This window comes from Athene noctua, chromosome 7 (assembly GCF_965140245.1).
Source record: "Athene noctua chromosome 7, bAthNoc1.hap1.1, whole genome shotgun sequence".
Taxonomy (NCBI): domain Eukaryota; kingdom Metazoa; phylum Chordata; class Aves; order Strigiformes; family Strigidae; genus Athene; species Athene noctua.
In genome coordinates this window covers 19,292,611-19,311,661 of record NC_134043.1, presented here as the reverse complement: position 1 = coordinate 19,311,661, position 19,051 = coordinate 19,292,611, and the positions used below count along the sequence as shown (strand labels likewise).

General features: G+C 37.1%; 1 protein-coding gene across 1 annotated transcript in view; it reads right to left on the bottom strand.

Annotated features, from left to right (window-relative positions):
* PSMD14 (proteasome 26S subunit, non-ATPase 14) overlaps positions 1-7,677 on the bottom strand; it is a 48,117-nt gene extending 40,440 nt beyond the window's left edge. The window contains exons 1-2 of the mRNA XM_074910616.1: positions 7,471-7,677; positions 2,459-2,546 (exon numbers count right to left, since the gene is read on the bottom strand). The gene's annotated coding sequence lies outside the window, so the exon portion shown is untranslated. The remainder of the gene's footprint in view (positions 1-2,458; positions 2,547-7,470) is intronic.
* Between the last annotated feature and the right edge of the window lie 11,374 nt (positions 7,678-19,051).

Here is a 19,051-nt window from a genome sequence, read left to right as displayed (position 1 = left end):
TGGATCTCTGAATTAGCATCAAAAGCTTTTTTTTTAATGAACTCATTATACTAAAAGAAATACTGTAAAGTAAACATTTAATGTGTATGTAGTTAGAATGCTAGTGACAGTACAGTCATTTAATACATTTCCAGCGTTGCATGTGCCATTGCTTTAGTGCAAGATTCCAATCAATGCAACTAACTCATTACTTCAAAAAAAAAAAAACCAAAGTGTTTCTATCTTGCAACTTTTAACAGAGTGATCTTCAGGAATAAGAACTGTTAAGGTGCCCAATTAAAAAACATTACACTGATTTTTTTTCCTGCAGTTTTTTCACCTTCTATTGTTGAAAAGCAATCTACTATTAATTGTGGGTATCTAAGTAAAGGTTCTGTCCCAGCTGTAACCTTTATCTTGCTTACTTGATCTTTCCAACTTCTTAGCTTTACACAGCAAAACTCAGTGATAAAATAAACAAAAACTACTGAATATTACTTTTTAAACAGCTGCTTTCAGCAAATCAAGCCATTTCCGAGGCTTACAGAAATTAGTAAATTTTACTGGTTATTCTATTTATGAAATAAAAGATATAAAGCAAAGCATCAGAAGATTACCTTAACTGCACAAGTTTTAATGCAACACAACAAAGCCTCTTCAGGGGATGTAAGAGCAATTGAGAACATCAAGTAATGGTATTTCCAAAATACATTTATCCTCCAAATGGATGTTACATTACACATAAGAAAATTATATACATAATTTAACAGACTGCATTAACAATACTAATCCATGAACCTTCTTTAAAAATTAGTTATGCAGAATAACTTTGAACTTATGAAAAAAATTTGCTTTGTATATTCAAATGTAATCTCATTATTCCTTCTGAAATTTCCTAATATTTTTACTGGCCAGATATTAACAGGCTTTATTTCAGTTTAAGTTTAAAACAAATATTTTAAGCCTCTTGTAAACACACAAAGAGGCAGCATTTGAACCTACCACTAGACAAAGATTATCTAACTCCTACTTTAATCATGTATGGAATTTCACCCATTTCAAACAAAAAGATCTAAGGCACATGGATCAATAACACTTGCTCTGTTTGCTGATTTCACTTTTCTAGTTTAATGCTCCAGCAAGCTATTAGCTTCATTTGATTCATTCCCTTGATTCTCCAGAACATACAAACCCAACAACTCCAGCCTCAAATAACAATAAGTACTTTCTTAAAGCTACCTTGCCACTATATGAATTTAAAAGGAGTTTATTAAAGGGTCAATGGTTATGCTTTTCTTTCAGACAGTCATTGAAACCAAGCTTCTTTATCACAGGCAAAAGCTGCACACAAAGTGTATATACTTTTCTACCCTGAACTACAATAAATTTCAAATCAAGTTGTGGGATTTCCATGGAAAGGTTAAGTTGCTGTTTAAAGCTATTATGTAAGCACATGGTAAATGCCTTCAATAAAACAGTCACGAGTATAAATTAACACCAACTACATTTCATTTTACCCCTCTGTGGTAGATACTCCTCCATTGAAACTCGCAATGATTCATCTTTCATGACACTAACGAGGACTGAGGAATAGCTGAGAAGTAGATTTAAACTACTAAAATTATTATTTTAAATCAGTCATGGTTGTACGTTTATTTTAAGAAACTCTTAGTCTCTACAACTGGTAACTATTAAACTGGTCTTTCCTACAACTACAGCAACTTCCCTAAATTGATGAGGTGTATTACCTATGTACATTTAAGAACTAATATTGAATAATAAATCTTCTACCTATTTACATTTCACTTTACCAAGTGAAAAGCACTAGTTATTTCTAGTTCATGAATATTTACATAACTTATTCCAGTTTCTAACCCAACACAATAGTACATCACTTATAGAAGCATATTTTGCTGTATCAAAGTTGGATTAGGCTAATTAGTTACACAAACTGATTACCAGGGTAACATTCCAGGTTTTGAAACAACAAAATTTCATTGTCTTGCAGAACTGGAGGGGTGTAACATTTCCCACCTAACTATCACAGACTAGCCACTGAACTGAAGATGTTCAGATTCTCAATACAGCAGCATGGAGAGAAAACCTCCACAAACCAGTTCTAGATGCACTGCAAATTATTTCACTAGCTCTGTGGCTTGACCCGGGTTAAGAGTTTTGGCAACTAATACTTTACATTCTTATTTGTAACTGAAGGTGTTTTAGTGGGTTATACCATATTTATATATAGCACATAAACATACTTGTTTACTCTGTATAAACATGAGAAGAATTTAGGTTAGTGAACCAAATGAAAACCAATTTTAATTTTTGTTAATCCACTGTATCCAAATATTATTTGTCATAAATTCTGTTTATGAAATAATGCTTTTGTAAACCCCAAAACAGCTTCAGCAAAATTTTTAGACCTTAATTAAGATTACTTTAGCACTTACAAATAAAGCAAATATTATTTTCTTACCTGGTGCTCAGCAAGAGGTGATCACAGAACAAACTCAGCAGCAGCTCCCACCTTTTGACTATTAAGATGATGCCAGTAGGTCTCTTTCCTATAGAGAGAAATAGAAAGGAGGGGAAGGGCAGAAAAGCAGTAAAAATTAGAAACGGTAGCACATGTAAAAAGAAATGCTGCATTGATGACCTACAAAAGGACAGAACACCGTTGAAGGATAACCCAAAGAGTGGTTTTATGGTTTTGCTTGTACAATATAATCCCTGTAACATGTACATGCCATGTCTTGCCCAAGTATCAGTAACACTGAAAGAAGTTTACAAGTTTCTCAAAATTACATGGAAGAGTAAAGTATTTTAATAACCTGTTTAAGCCATTTAAAGCTAATAAAGAACTTAAAATGCTGTTAGAAACTGAAACTATGGTCCTTTATCACTATTTCAGAAGATTTTGCCATAGCTAAGATGACCTAAGCAAAAAGGTAAAGAACAGTCTGCAGGTATGGACAGTTTTCTTGTTTATTTCTGCAAAAGCAGTTGGTGTGACTGAAAAAGTCACAGAGGCTTTTAGGTTTGCCTGAATTCAGGTTGAGAAAGGCTGCTTCACATTCAGTTTGTTAAGTCATGTTATCCTCCTCCCAGAGAACACTGCCCACTAATTGCATCCACTCAATCATGTGTAGTGCAGTGTTTTAAAACAGATCTGTGAAATGATCTGTGGCCATGATTTGATAGACATTTTTTTCAATGTCAATGTTAACATAAGGAGCAGTGGGGAAGCTGCTGCTGCTGCTTACCAACTTGATGCTGCTTTCTCGGTACTGCCAGGACAGCCATTTGTGCAGCCTTGCAGTAAACTGATAGGCTAGCAAAAATGTTGCTTTTAACCCTGTTCACTTCTCTGAAAGGATTCACACTGCATCCCAGAAACAGTTGTCTTGGCATAACAGAAAAAGAGGTCTTGGAAGAGCTGATTGCTTCTAACACTAATCCAGACTCCAGGAGACATTTATGTCAAATCATTCTTTAAGCTAAAGCTGCCCAAAGAATGTCTTTGGGTTTGGGGGTTGGGGTTTTTTTTAGTAACTGAGGTAATTTAACAGAGACCATTCTGAACCTTATCTCAAAGAAGTACAAGAGCAAAGGAAGATGTGTTAATCTTCCTGGAAAGTCAGAGGAGAAAGAACAAGTCAGAGTTTCTCAGTGCTGACAGGCTGGGGTGGAATTCCACTAACAAGTCAAAAGAAAAGTTGCTACATTTCTGCCAGCTTTGCACAAGGAAATCATCCAGGAGAGATCAGATGAGACAGGACCACAACAGCCAGCAGTTATACTAGCACAGGCTGCAACAGAACTGCAACCAGTTCACAAGCAGGCTTCAGAGTTACAGCCCAATTCACTTTTAGCCAGCTGGCCACCCAGGAGTCTTGCATTCCCTTCCCCACTTCCTACAAGGATATTAAAGAAACAGATCTCTGTGAGCTTGGCCAGTTCCCTGGAGGAGACACACAGCATGGTAACCAATAGTTGAGAATTTTTTTTCCCCTCAGCTGCAAAGCGCAAAAGGCTAGTTTTCATTACACACTTGCTGTTTTTTTTCCCCTGTATATATACGCACACACAAATATATATAAAACCACCACAGAAAAATAAACAGTTCACAGCAAATCTTGCCTCCTTTCCTTCCAAAGTCAGCAAAAGGTATTTTGATAATATTTCCTTCTTTCTACAAGGAAGAGTTAAAAGCCTCTGTTTAAAGTGAAGCTTTAAGGAAGTGAGTACGTATCAAACAGTTCCTTATCAGAAAATTGCAGAAGGCCAGTTATAAACATAATAAATTTGCCTTTGTGTGTACTGCAGGATTTGGATGACATGCACTCATCACTGATGGCTTAAAAAAAAAAAAAGTTAAAATTGCTTCTCTGCTTTTGTATGATTGAAATACCTCAGCTAAAAAACATCATAAGATGGTATTTAAAAAACCCAAACCTCCATTATTCCAATTTTATTTTAATTGTCCTGGCCTCAAAAGGGAAGTCTGTGGTTATTAATAATGCAATGGAAGTATACACAGAACATCTCAAAACTCATATGAAAATAGAACTTTTTTTAAAAATCCTTGTCTAATACTTGTTCATAATACTACTGTTAGGTAACTAATAATTGGCAAGAGTTGTCCATTTGGAGAACTCTGGTTCACCATTCAGTTGACAGTTACTACTTTTAAATTACCTAAACACTGACAAACAGTGACTTTTAATAATGAAAATGTTTTTCCTTAGGTAACATAAGGCTGAAATTATATAAACACATTATGCATAAATGTATATATACATACAGGTAGAAACCAATAGTTACTGTGTTTATACTTGGCATGTTTCAGCACGTATTTTGAAATCAACAGTCTTAAATTACTGTATCTCTTTGCATGAGACATGAGTTTCACACTACAGTGCACTATTTTTATCTAGCATTAACACTCCGTGATGTGATCCCTCAACGAAAGAGGGTTCTCCTGGGTTGACAACTTTTGAGTTAGTAAAAAAACCCCACAAACTTAGCTTCAACATACATGGAACAGAAAACACTGGCTACTAAACTGCCCTATTAGGGGAGAGAGTATCAGGCTAGACTGAGGTGACAGCAATTTACTCCACACTTTCCAGTTTGTACATTGCTTTGTATAAGCACTTCCAGATCTGTTGAGAAGTTCCCCATAGAAGATGGATTAACAATTTTATGAACAGCAACTATAAAAGTGGCTTAAGGTTTCTGCTGCAACTATAACAATTTCAGCTTTGCTAGGAATGATAAATGGCCACAAAGGTAAATTAGTTGAGGGACTGCATCTTTCAGGGAAACCATTTCACCGAGAAAAGAACAAAAGCTCACTGCAGGTAAAGTCACCAAACACTGACTGAAAGAATCCTGAACCAGAACAGGGGGTGGGCAAAGTCTATCTTCCTAAACATTTTGTAGGAAAAGAGAAAAAAAATAATACCATCAATACTCAGTAATCTGTTCTTTAAAGCTAAACCATGCCATGAATTAATGCAGTCTCAGTAGTGCAAGTCCAGAGCCACATGACTATTTTGCTTCCACAATGTGCTCAGCTCTATAAACTTGATATTTTTGGACTGTAGAGATCTGAGCTGGACTAGAAGGTGTGAAGGTTAGCTTCTCAGACTCTGCTTTCTGACTTCTAGAAATACAGCAAACCTAATTCTACTACATTCATTGCCAAGCTGGAGTTACTGAAGTAACTCAGACTCAAGCAGACTACTCTAAAACTACTTAAGTACATTCACACCAAACTTACAGGTAAGGGAAGATTCATTAACAAATCACACCACCACAGAAAACAACAAAATTAGTTTAAAAAATAAATTCTATGCTATATAAAAAGCTTCTCCAAAATCTGCAGCAGGGGGGTAGACACACAACTATTGTGGAACCGTCCTCTATCACCAACTACAAGTACTCATCACACCGGTTTTGTTTTATTCAAGGTATCCTAACTACCTGTCCCATCATCCTAGATGTTCAGAAATAATTGTAGCTACTATTACAATACACTCCATAATGCCCATCAAGATTGTAAACTTTCTTGGAAGTGATTCAAACTGATTTATGTTTTGGTATTATTTCACGTTCATTTTGAAACTTCTCATTTTCTTAACCACAGATATCAAATTAATATTCCTGATGAGGCATGTTACAACAGCTGATGGAACATAAATTTCCCATAAGCTATGGGAAAAATCTAGATGCTCAAAGTTGCACTAAGTGATTCAGAAGCACTGAATCTGCTTGCAAGTCAATTTCTGGATTTCCTCACAAACACAGATCTTTTCCTTGTTTCCATAACACAAGCTCACAAACAGTACTCTTCTCATCAGAACCTTCTTCCAAGCATAACCCCTATATCCAAGGCATACAGTACACCTTGGACTCACAGGGGGTGAAAGCTTTAAGATTAATACAAACCTGTCAGATTTACCAGCTTGCCCAGCACCTTTTCAGCTACATACAGTTTTTAAACACATTTGCATAAGACTTTTTTTTAAAAGTCAGTCTCAATACTTGTTGTCTTCCTTGTTTTCTACAGTGTACCGGAAACAAGTACAACTTTAAGAGATGACATCAACACACATACAGATTTGTCAACTGTTTACAAGTATCCAATTATATCACATAAATTCGTTCTGAAAACGATACTTAGGTCTGCTGCATACTAGAAACAGCAGTGTTAATTTTGATTATCGCTCCTCTTCTACTTAATTGTACTTCACCTTTCCTGAAACGGAAATATTTCTTAACCTTCACGCATCCCAGCCAGTACTTTGCCCTCGCTTCCCCCTCCCGCCCTAACTCGAGCTGTACACCTCTAGGGACCATCGGAAGGCTTCATTCCAGAAGCAGCAGCGTTCCACTCCGTGAAGTCCCTCTGATGGGAAACACACCGCTGCTGCCGCCCGCACGACAAAGTCGCACTCGGAGCCACCGCGGCACTTGGCGCCCCGAGACACCGGCCAGCGCTCGCAGCCCAGGCACTACCGAAGCAAAACGCGACGGCTGCTCTCGGCCGGGAAGGAGGCACCACCGCCCCGCGCCCCTGAGGCGCCGGGGCCCAGGCGGCCCGCTCCACTCCCCGGGGCCCGGCCGCCGCCTGCCGCCTCGCTCCGCCTGTTCACAGCCACGCCGCCCCGGCACCGCCGCTGCCCGAAAGGGCCCAAACTTTCTTCGGCCACAACCAGCACGAACGCGGGCTGCCACCGCCGACCCCGCGGGGCCCAGCGTGCTCCCCGCCCGGGCCGGTGCCCCACGAGGAGAAAACCGCCCCCCCGGGGCTACCAGACCTGCCCCGACCCCACCACCCGCCGCCCTGCCCGGCGCCCGGGCCCACTTCCCGCGGGCCCCACTCCCACTCCCACCACCACCCCTAGGCAGAGGCCGTCCCGCGCCGCAGCGGGGCCCCCACGGATCCCTGTGACGAGGGCTCCCGCCCCGCCGGGCCCTCACCTCCGCGCGGACTCCTCCCCGGCCGTGCCGCCTCAGCCCGGGCCGCCGTGAATCAGCCGGATTTCATTCAAACCGAGTCCGCCCAGGCCCCCGCAAGGACTTCCCGGTTCAAAGGGCACGCGGCGGGGGCTTCCGGTGCCGCCGCCCGGGGAGGGGGGTGGGAGCCATGGCAACGCGGCCCGCCCGGCGGCGGCGCGTGCTGCCGGTGGGCCCGCGCCTGCGGCTCGCGCTCGGCAGCAGCTGTGACCGCCCCAGCGTCCGGTGCCCCGGCCGCGGGCCGCCCCTGCAGCCCTCGGCCTTTGGGAGGCGGAGCGAGGACGGAGGCCTCTCCCGGGCGTCATGGGGCGCGTAGGCCGCGGCACTCCCGTGCACGGCAGCCCCAGGGACGGCGAGACGGCGAGGTGGGGCCCACCTGCGGCTGAGACCGCTGAGAGCCTGGCGGCGGTAGTGGGAAGGGGCCCGAGAAGCCCCTGTGCCAGCGGAATGCTGTGCTCGCACCCTCGTGTCCATTGTGCCTGCTGGATTGTGCACCAACAAATCCATAGCTGTCACAGCTGGAGCTTTTGGGAGCAGAGACGTTCAGAGGGATGCGGTCTCTAAGTGACACGGAGTGGAAAGCGGCACATGCTGAACTGAAGCGCTTAAACTGCTTTGTTCTGAAATGCTATGGGTTAACTTTGTCCTTAGCTCAGAATCAAATTGCAGCTGAATGGCACCCGTGCTCAAATAACTTAGGACCATGGGATGGCAGAAGAACCAACAAATGTGTCATCAAATCAATAAAAGAATGATGACAGTAATAGGAACAGTACCACATGTGCTCCTCTTGAAAACAGTATTGCAGAAAAGAGAATTTAGAGAAAAGTAGTAAGAACGGTCATATGTGTTAAAATGGTATGAGCAGAAAGGGGAAGGAGTGAGAATTTTTGCCATATAAAGAAACAAATTGGAGATAATCAGATAAAACCACGCATACTGATGAATGATCCAGAGAAGCAAACTGGAATTTCTATTATCCTTATGTTAACATAGAAGCACAAACTGTGTTTGTGTAAGAAAATGCAAGGCCAAGGAAATAATTTTTCAGACAATATATGAACATGTGGAGCTCAGTGCCTCAGGAACTTATTATGGCTAAAACAATACGATTTTTTAAAAGTTCATTTATATCTAGTTACTGAAATATTACAAATATTTTACAAAGTATTGAACAACTTAAGAACCTACAAAAGTGATTTATTAGGACCGTGTATAAAGAGCATTATGGCTTCTATTTGAAAACTCCTTTAAGGATTGAGAATGTAATATTAGAAGATGGTCAGCATTTTCTGCTCACAGACAACCACATGGAAGCCAGTGAAAAGGTATCGTGTTGTAAATTATACTGAAATAACCTCGGACATAGTCACCTCTTCCATGACACTTTAGCAGACTCAGAAGTCTAAGAATTTTATACCATGATGTGTAAAATGAATCAAAAGAAAGTGAATTACCATGATGCCTGCTATTCTGCTTTCTAAGAGGGGCAATCTTTTTGAATAACAATATTCCTGTAATTGTCTCTTCCATCCTTTTTCAGATCTTTACTAGGCTGAGGAATCAAACGAGTTAAAATTTCCAAAAGGTTCTTTAAAAACCTTAAAATGTAGTTTATATTGTAGGTCAGTCATTTCTTTTTCGTGTTGCTAATGCAAAACCTATTACTGCAGTTTATTGCCGCACCCACAGCCAAATTATTGAGAAAAAAAGAGTAAACATATATGTGTGTCTGTGTATGTTTATCTCGTAAAAAAGAAAACTTGCACCCTTGTTTTAACAGGCTGTTACATTCTCTCCTGTTTTAACCTGGCAAAATTTAGCACCTACAGTCTTGAGACTGTATTTTGAGACTTGTGCATATTTTAATGCTCTCAAAAATAATTTAAATAATTATGTGGGCAAAAGTTCCTTCTTCTTTTTTGAGATTACATTAATGATGTAAAGTATAAATTCAGTAAACTGAAATGCATTATTTATTTTCCGGATTTGTAGCATGTTTTCAAGAGCAATCCTTTTATTCCTCCATGTTCACTGGAATTCTGACACCTTAATGAGAAATACTCATTATATTTCGATTCTCAGTCTGTAATCGTGTGTCTTTAAGGAACTCTGCACTTCGGTAAAAAAAGAAAGAAACAAAAGTATTTATGAAAACCGAGCATTCCTCTTGGTTAATGTGTCTAACAAGGAAAAGCAACACAGTTAGATCTTTGTAATTTACCTGAACCCACTGACTTAAATGAGCCATGTCATTTCAAACCATGTGAAGATTTGGCCCTTCTCCTTTGAAATACAAAGTGAAACAGACTTTCATTGTTATTCTTAATTACATTTCAAGTCATAGTATTGACTTTTTAAATATATACATTTATTGAAATTTTATAAATAAATACAGTTACAGAAGAAAAAAGGAGAAAATAGGAGAAATATTTACATTAGAAAGTATAGTGAATTAATTGGATATATAGAGGCGGTATCATAGTTGGTACTTATGACAGATGGTATTTTATATTTTGATATAAAAAAGATATATTCTTAATCGTATATGTCAAAGAAAAGAGACCATATGTTGTTAAACACTTCCAAATTGTCATTTAATCTGAAGGGCACTCTCTTGCATGCTACTGAATCCCTCATTTTTTCAGTCTAACCAGTGCTAATTCATAGAAGATTTTTATTTATTGTTTTGCTGTAATGCAGTGGTGAATGAAAATGTTCAATATTTATTCCATTTTTATTACTTGTATGGCTGTCATAAGTGATAAAATTTTCTTCTGATTGGACCCTTACATTCTCCAGTTTTCCCCATACTAACCTATCCTTGCTTGTAGTAAAGCGATCAAGAGGGATCTGACTTACTGAGATATCACACCCTTTTTTCCTAACTCCTGTCTTATCTGGTATATGATTTTCCCCCAAGTCTGTCTGTGATTGGGTTAAAGCAGCAATATTCCTGCAGCTCTGTAATTAATGAGTTTAATTTTACACAGCTAAGCAACATAATTGAAGAGTTGTATGTAGAACACGAGCAATGCACTGAGAGATTGGCCACAATTTTCTTGCAAATCATATATATAGACAAACAGAATGTTGTTTGTGCTAGGACAGGAGGAAGTCTCCAAGACTTTGTTATAATATTAAAAAAAACCCAACAAAACTAACAGAAAATACAATTTTAGAAAGCCTGAGATTAGAACATACGATGCACTGTGGATTGGACAAAATATTAGAGTCATGGACAGTTACATTTTCTATATTTAAGCATGTAGAACAGAACATAGGGAATGAATATACATTGGAGAGTACAAGAACTGACATCATCCGTGTGAAGCGAATAATAGTCAGAAGCAGCACACTACTGTTTTGTTTGTTTTTTTTTTTTTTTCTTAGAACGATGTTTGGTAGTCAAACAGTGGAAAAGTAATAGAGGAATAGTAGTTTCTTAAACTGCAGCCTTTACCTTGGTAATGGACTGGAGCTCTGCCTTGGCAAACCTGTACATGGGAAAATGGTTTCTTCTGTCATACTTGGCAAGCTCTCAAAACAGTTAGAAGTGCTTACAATGACCTCTGTGACATCCCCAACAGCTTGTAAAATGCCTGATCAACTCTTTGCAGCATAGAGACTAATAACAGGTCTTGTCACAGACAATGAATAAAATTTTACAAGATTAGTTAAAGATAGTACATAAGAGTGAGATTACTTTTTTTAGTCTTCTCAACAATTCCAAAATCAGCTGCAGAAGGCTGTTAGAAGCTTCATTAATCATGAAGCATATGATTATTGAAAACCTGCAAACAAAACTATTTTCATCTCTTCCAGAACATAGACCTGCCCATTGAAGTATGGCAAGCATAAACCCCGATTAATTTGTGTGAGAAGAATGGTTACAATGTATTTGGATATAATCCATCCCAGTTTAGAAGGGAGAAAATATTATGAAGCGGCAAACATTCCCTAAAGTAAGCCATAATACCTCCCCAACCCAGCTGGACCCAAAAGATCTTGTTTATATTGAGTTTCAGTATTTGCCAGCCAATACAAGTTTCATATACAGTCCTAAAGGAAACTGGACTTTTGTCTTTTTATGCCTATTTAAAGTGATGGCTGAGTTGTGAGAACTATCTACAAACCATCTGGAGAAGGCCAAGAAAAAATCAGTCTTGCTTGTGTTGGGGGTGTCTATGGAAAATTTTTATGAGGAAACAGAGAAGTGGGTTTGTGTCCCTGGCAATTGCAAAGGTGCTACTCCGTGAGAGACAGATTATTTAAATAACTGTGTAGAAGACTGTAAATTGAAGACTGTAAATTAAGAGAAAGGTGGTATGCAAAGTGGACATACTGTGGTTTTTTTTCTGGATTACTGTGGGATGGAACGATGTTCCACCTAATTCTTATTTTTTTATTTATTCAGTGGGAGTTTTCCCCCTTATTTGTGACACAATAAAAATAAATTTTACACTTCCTTTAGTATTTAAGATATTTCTGTTGTTAGACAGAAACATTCCTTTACAAAAGTGCTGTGTAACTGGTATAATGCTTTTCACCAATGTCAGGTAGTGAGAGACAAGAAATAAAGACAGTTTCAATCATTTCTATGGCTATGTCTGTGTTCGGAAGTAGTGCAGACTAGTGGGAACAAATCTGTAGGGCTAAACAGGCAAACACACTGTAGTTTTTTCAGCAATGTTTACTTTGGATAGCTCTAATTGAGTCCCATAGAGTGAATGCCCATTTGCAACCAAAGTGTATTAAGCATGTTCCTGGCCTGCAGTTTTTCATATGTGCTCTCAGACAGCTTCATGGGGCAAACCAAAGCACCGAAGTGCATCAGAACATGGAGTTTTGCTTTAAAGGCATGCTCTGGATCCAAACTTAACCATTCATGTAGATGCATAATACGTGTCATCATTTTTTTTTGTCGCAAGAATTAACCCAGGGTATGGAAAGAAAACATGGCAGAAAGCTGGAGAAGAGTGAAATAAAACTGAAGAAGGTGAAGTCCTCCACATTGCTACACATGGCATGCCCAAAGCACTGGGTATGTACAATATGTTCTATGGAGAGCCTGAGGGACCTGTAAACTGCTAGATAAAACCCATTCAGTGAATATTTTGATCCTCACAAGAATGTCACTTGGGAAAGGCACATTTTTTACAAGAAACCAGCTGCCAGATGAGACCATTGACCATTGTTAAGATCTTTAAAATAAAGCCAAGTAATGTGAATTGGAGCAGTTAACAGATGGATGAATTACTTGTGATATAAGTGATAACCAAGTCAAAGCAAGGTGAGAAAAGGACTTGACATTGCAAAGAACAGTGGATATTTGCAGGGCTAGTAAAGACTGCTTCCCAAATAAAAGTGTTAGCTAGTGGTGAAAGAACTGGAGTGTATCTAATTAAAAATGCATACCAAAGCATAAAGAGAGAATACAAGGGTAAACAAATGGCAGAGACCAGACTTGTTTTCAATAGATGTAAAATCAATCACAACATGGTGAAAAGGTCCCGCACAAGAGGTTCAGTGTCCTGTATACAATGAAAGCAGCCATTTTGCAGAAAATAGATTGCTTTCAACTCAACTTGTAAAGATATGCTAAAGAAAAGCTATCCACGACTATACTGCTGAAGGACATAATGATGGTGACAACAGTGAAAGTAATTATAATGACTTATTGAAGGGATGGTAGTGATGATACTATTCTATAAAAACAGATTTTCTGCTCGGCCGGAAATTTTTCCTTTGAAATTGCCTCACAAACAGAGATGCAATTTGTAGAATTTGGAAATTCTCCGATGACATGAAAGTAATGAAGGATTGCTACGTAGCTTCATTCCACAGTGCTCTCCATAAATGTATTAAATCTGAGGAGATTATATTACTCTAATAATCACAATGATGTAGCAGAGAATAAAGTATTTGCAGTCTTGGTGCCTCTACGGAACAAGGTTCTATTCATCATTTGTGATTTATGCTGTTACTTAGGTACTGACAAAACATGTACTTTCTATTTAAATAGAAACTGGAGTGAAATACAAAATAATGTATCTAACTTAGACATTAAATTTTTGACTTCCACATAGTCTTCCTCTTCAGAGTTATGCAGATCAGATTGTGTTGACTCTTCTCTTTAGGATGGTTTCAGTTCTTGCAGTCCACCAAGATACACCCCGTGGCATTTTTCCCCTTCACAGGTTTGACTGTTTCATCCATGTCCTCCTTAGTAGAATTATCTGCTATGCTTATAAATATTAAAGCATGATGGATCCATATTGTGTTTGGAAATTTTCTGAAATAATACAAAATATAAAGAGCTAGCAGATAAACATAGGTAATTTCTCCTTCTTGGTTTAGAAAATAGCTATTTTATTGATTAAACACATATACATCACACTTCAGCCAGCTCAGCTTTTCATAACATGAGGCACTCACTGGTAGCAGGAAAAGGAAAATAAAATATAGTATAATTGTTTTTTGACTATGCATAATTTGTGCAGTTGCGATCATGTCTTGTTCTCTGTGTTGATCACAGCAAAAATACTAGAAGCACATAGGAAAGGTTTGTTTCATTCTTGTAGCACCCAAATTGTCAGAAATATGATTTTTCATTAATTTATTCTGATGAATAGGCAAGCTTCAAACACTGATAGAAATGTTATTTGGGTAGGGAGAGTACTTGCAATTGGCAATACACTATTCAGGTAAGGGAAGATCCTTATTTTAGTTATATTGGCTATGTGCCATAAATAAATACAGTGGCAATTTATCTCATCTCACTAGATATCTTGATTCAGTTGATTAAAGGCTATAAACTGACTTTAATTACATGTTGTAACAGTTGGTATTTGGAGACCTAAATATTTGGGACCATGTGGTGGCAGTTTGAATCTCCATTGTAGAAATGATGTGAAGAAACTCTTAATACTGTCCAGATTTCTAATTTCAGCCTTTTTTTTTTTTTTTTAATTCATATGCCTCCAGATTTTTTTCTTAATTTAGGGGGTCCTGATTCTTTTAGCTTGAACTACTAAACACTTCTTTTTTTTCTATCTTATTCCAGGCCTAGTCCAGTCCAAGCACCAATTGAACCTAAGACTTTTCTCTGCAAAGGATGTGGAAAATGTGATCCTTTTCAGATATTTTTTGCTAAGAATCAAACAGTATCACATTTTTATCCCTTGCAAAGAAGGTAGATGCAGATACTACACTTGCACATACTGTTTTTTTATAAAGATTTGCATATTTGTCTTTTGAGTTCCTGAGAACTGATAACTCAGTGTTAGGTACTTAAGGCATCATTGATCTGTTCTGCGAATAGCTTATGTTAATTTTAAATTAATTTAATTTTAATAAAATTTAAACTTTATTATTTTATTTCAGATTTAGTTATATTTGTTTCACTGATAAAAATGAATCTAAATCCAGATAAGCAGAATATCACACAAATAAGCAGAATCTTTGAGGCAAAAGTAAATACAAAAGTTTGTTTTAATTAAACAAAAACATTGAAACCAGATAATGAAAAATGGATATTAATTAAGTTTTTCAAATAATTCTATTTCAAGTATAGATGGGTTGTTAAAATACACAATCTATAATGGTGGTTTGGAGCCTCTGTATGGTAATGAATTTGAATTAATGTAGTAGAGAAACATCTTAACCTGTGTTGAGACCACAGATGTTTCTATATACCTGATTAAACCAATGTAGCTGTGGTTTAATAGCCCAGAGAACTTCATGCACAGATGTAAATGGCCGGTTACTGAAGTCCAGGACAAGACTTCAGTATCTGCTACCTAGTTTTGTTAATATTCAAGCTTTGTTAATACTAGACCAAATCTTAAAATTCTCTTTGGCTCTTGATTTACTTCAACAAACTATTTATGGCAGAATATGGCAGTAGTTTTCAATCTCTTTTGACTTGTGAAGTCATAAAAAATTTCAGTGGACTCCTTTAGATATGTTGTACATGTTGATTATACTGACATATATAAACTTATTGTTCTTAAATGCCTTTCACATATTGCTTTAGAAGCAGAGTTTGAGAACTAAGAATTAGCTCACAGACACTTTTTTCACATAGTCTGCAGATCACGAAGTTAGCATCAGTCCTTTAAAAATGCTTTGGAGTTTTTGAGTAGTTTCCATATATAGATCATGAAATGACAATGTTTAAAACATCTGGAGTATAGTACAATGATTCATATGGAATGTGTTCAGTAGGGAATTTTGGGTGGAATAAGTGCAATTGTTACTCTCGATAATCTTTTTCTTACAGCAATTATACTCCCTAGAAACTACCTCATGGCATCATGTTTGTATTCTTAAAACTCCCACTGCATTGGCTTTTCTCTAGTACCCTTCTTGACGTTTGTCCAAGAAGATAATATGATTATTTGCTCCTTGAAGCTTAGTTTTATGCTCAGTATTGGGAATAAGTTTCCTTTCTACAGAAAACTTATATAGAAATTAATTAGATTACATATTTCCAAGTTACCTGAAAAATAAATTTTGGCAAGAGCAGTAATCTTGTCTAGCTAACAATTACATTTTTTATTCAACAGCCTTTACTTGCTGTTTTCAGCAATTGTGGATAGCCTCTAAAAAATCATCAGTCCTTTGTTGCATATTTCTTTATGAACACAAATGCTTACAACTTCTATTGGGTGACTGTAAATAACATCATTTTTAATTAGAAATACGCTGATTTAGAACTGCCTGCTCATCTTAGCTCCATCTTTCAGGTAACTGGAGCTGCTAATTACTTTCAAAAACCCAGGTCAAACAGTCACTATCTGAATTCATTAACCACTCAGCAAAATCTCTCTCTCTAAAAACCAGGAAAACTTTACAAATATTTTAAAGGTCAAAATTTGTGCTCTAATTTACCCATTGACTTTGTTCTTGGTAATAAATCTAGGATTTTGTAATAGTAGTAATACATGAAGAGTTAATATTGTTTAAATGAGTAGTAGGTAAACTGGCTCTGTTCTTCTGTAATGGAAGACATCAAAATATATTCTTAATAGTATGCTTAAGCATATTAAGCATTAAGCATATGAACATTAAGGATCTTCACCCCACTGAAAAACTTTCAAGACCAGTTCATTCAGATTTTCTCCATACATTCTTTTATGGTTTTGTTTCTCAAGTAAGAAAGAGAAAAATAATCGCCAGTAGTGATCATCACATATAGGCTACCAAATAATCTGTTCAAATAGTCATCAAAATTAGGTATAGAGTCCAGGTCTTTTAAACCATGTCTTTTGACCCTCTGCACAGGACACAATTTTTAAAGACATTTTTTCTTGTTTGAATTTTTGAAGAAAAAATTGAAACTATTGTAACTTTTTATCTGGCTGACAGTATGGATGTTGTCCAATCTAGATCTGTACTTCTGTGTGACTGATACTGTTATACACACAAATACTTAAGTAACAAAGATTTTGTAAATGCAAACCACCCTTACTGTCTTGAAGCATCAGAATAGGCTGTTAGTCCTGTGAAAAGTAATCATGCTTTTAATTATTAGAAAATATCTTTGATATTGCAGTTAGTTTTCAAACAACCATTAGACTTAAAGTTGTTGAGCTATTTACAATATTAATGTGGTGTAGGCCTTTTAATTTTATGGTACATCTTTCATCTCTTCTTCATTTTCTGAACATTTGACAAATTTTCTTCACTGCTTACCACTAAAATTCTAACTAGTTTGAATGCTTCCCTTGTAACGTAAAATTGGCTTCAGATATACTTGACTGATGTGGATTATATTCATGTCATGAATGGAGTAAGGTTTTTTGTACTCTACTTAAACGTGTTGTTATAATTATGTTCTCTTATAATGTAGGTAAGTTTTGTTCCTTGTTGCTTCTAGCATTATGTGTTACTATACAAATAAAAAAATCCTGAAATATTATCAAGTTTTTCTTATGACAGAGCAAGCAGCTATCCCTTATATATTTTGAATGAAGTCATATTTTTAAGGAGGAAAAATCCACCCTGCCTAAATTTGGGCATACAGATCTATTGCCTCTTGAGGTCTTTGTCATTTTGCCAGTTGAATAAGCAGGGTGCTTTTTTTGTAAAAGAAGCTAAGAGTGCTAAATATGCTGTTTCATAAAGCTTACTAAAGAATTATGGTTTTATTTTATTTTACATTGACTGATGTAGTATTGCACACAAATTTACTTCATGTTTGCATGGAGTGTATATTGATATTTCTTTAGAAAAAAAAGGTTAAGATAGATCTTCAAACACAAAGTAATACTGCAAATAATGCTATATTTCCCATTTAAGAGTTGCAAACGTGTTCTATATGACTCAAGCCATCCTGGCATAGACTGTTCTACAATGCCCAAGAAATTAGACCAGAATTTGGTTGGAAATTCCAGAGTGTCATTATCAGCTCAGTTGGCAGTCTTCTTATTTTAGACCAGAATTGCCACTACCTTTAAGAACAGCATATAGTAAAGGTCCTGACTACAAATGCTCATCAGAATTCTATGGTATTTTGTGTAATAGCTGAATACTATCCTTCAGTTAAGTCTTCATCTAATTCATGATATTGCAGACAATGGGAATGCCATTACTAGTTACTTGTATCAACTATCAGCAAGAAGATCTTTTTGGATACATATTTTCCTTTTTGTATATGAAACTGTTGCAGATAATGGCTATTGAACAGGTGTGCATCAGTATAGACAAAACCATTCCTCTGTAGTGCAGTATAAAAAAAAAAAAAAAAAGAGTGATGAACTTTATCTTTGATCTGGATGAAAAAAAGTTAGATCACAAGATCATTCGTATTTATTACCACTGATATTAAATATCTGTGCTAGCTGCATGCGTTTGTTCTGCAAATGTTGGTGGAAAATAAGGCCATGCATATTCCTACAACAAAGCTGTTCATTGTATAATTTAGTTTTCAGCTGAGTCTGAACTTACTGCAGGTGAAAATAAGATGATCCAGATCTGTCAGCACTGATATACATGTAGGTGGTTCCATTATTATAATTTGTGAAATGCTCACAAGCTGTCTTTGTGAGGGTGCTTATATAGAGTAATGTATTAAAAAGAAGCAAGATGTTCTACCTTATGATGGCATTGCAGTTGTGCAGTTTGTGTAAAGTGATCAAATGTTTCTAAAATACACATGAAAAGTTTTTGAAGAGAAAAAGTGAGCATTTTTCTTGTATGATTTTGTGTGTAAGGTAATACTACAAACTTTAAGAAATAATTTCCTGCTTTTTATGTGACAGATATGTTTCAATCAAATGGAACTGATACGTATTTATAAGCCAGATGCTCTTTTTATGAGCTGTGAGTTACTGTAAGAATAACACTGCTGTTCTTACATGGAGCACTGGTATTAGTTGCAGAACTGTCACTTTTTCATGAACAAAGAATTGTTGTGTTAATACCAGAATTTCTGGTATTGTTTCAGAAGTTCTGAAATAGAATTTCTGGACTTTTTTCACTGTTTTGAGAAACCCCTCTGCTTTTATCAGTCTTTTCTTAAGTTGTACTGTCAGTTGTT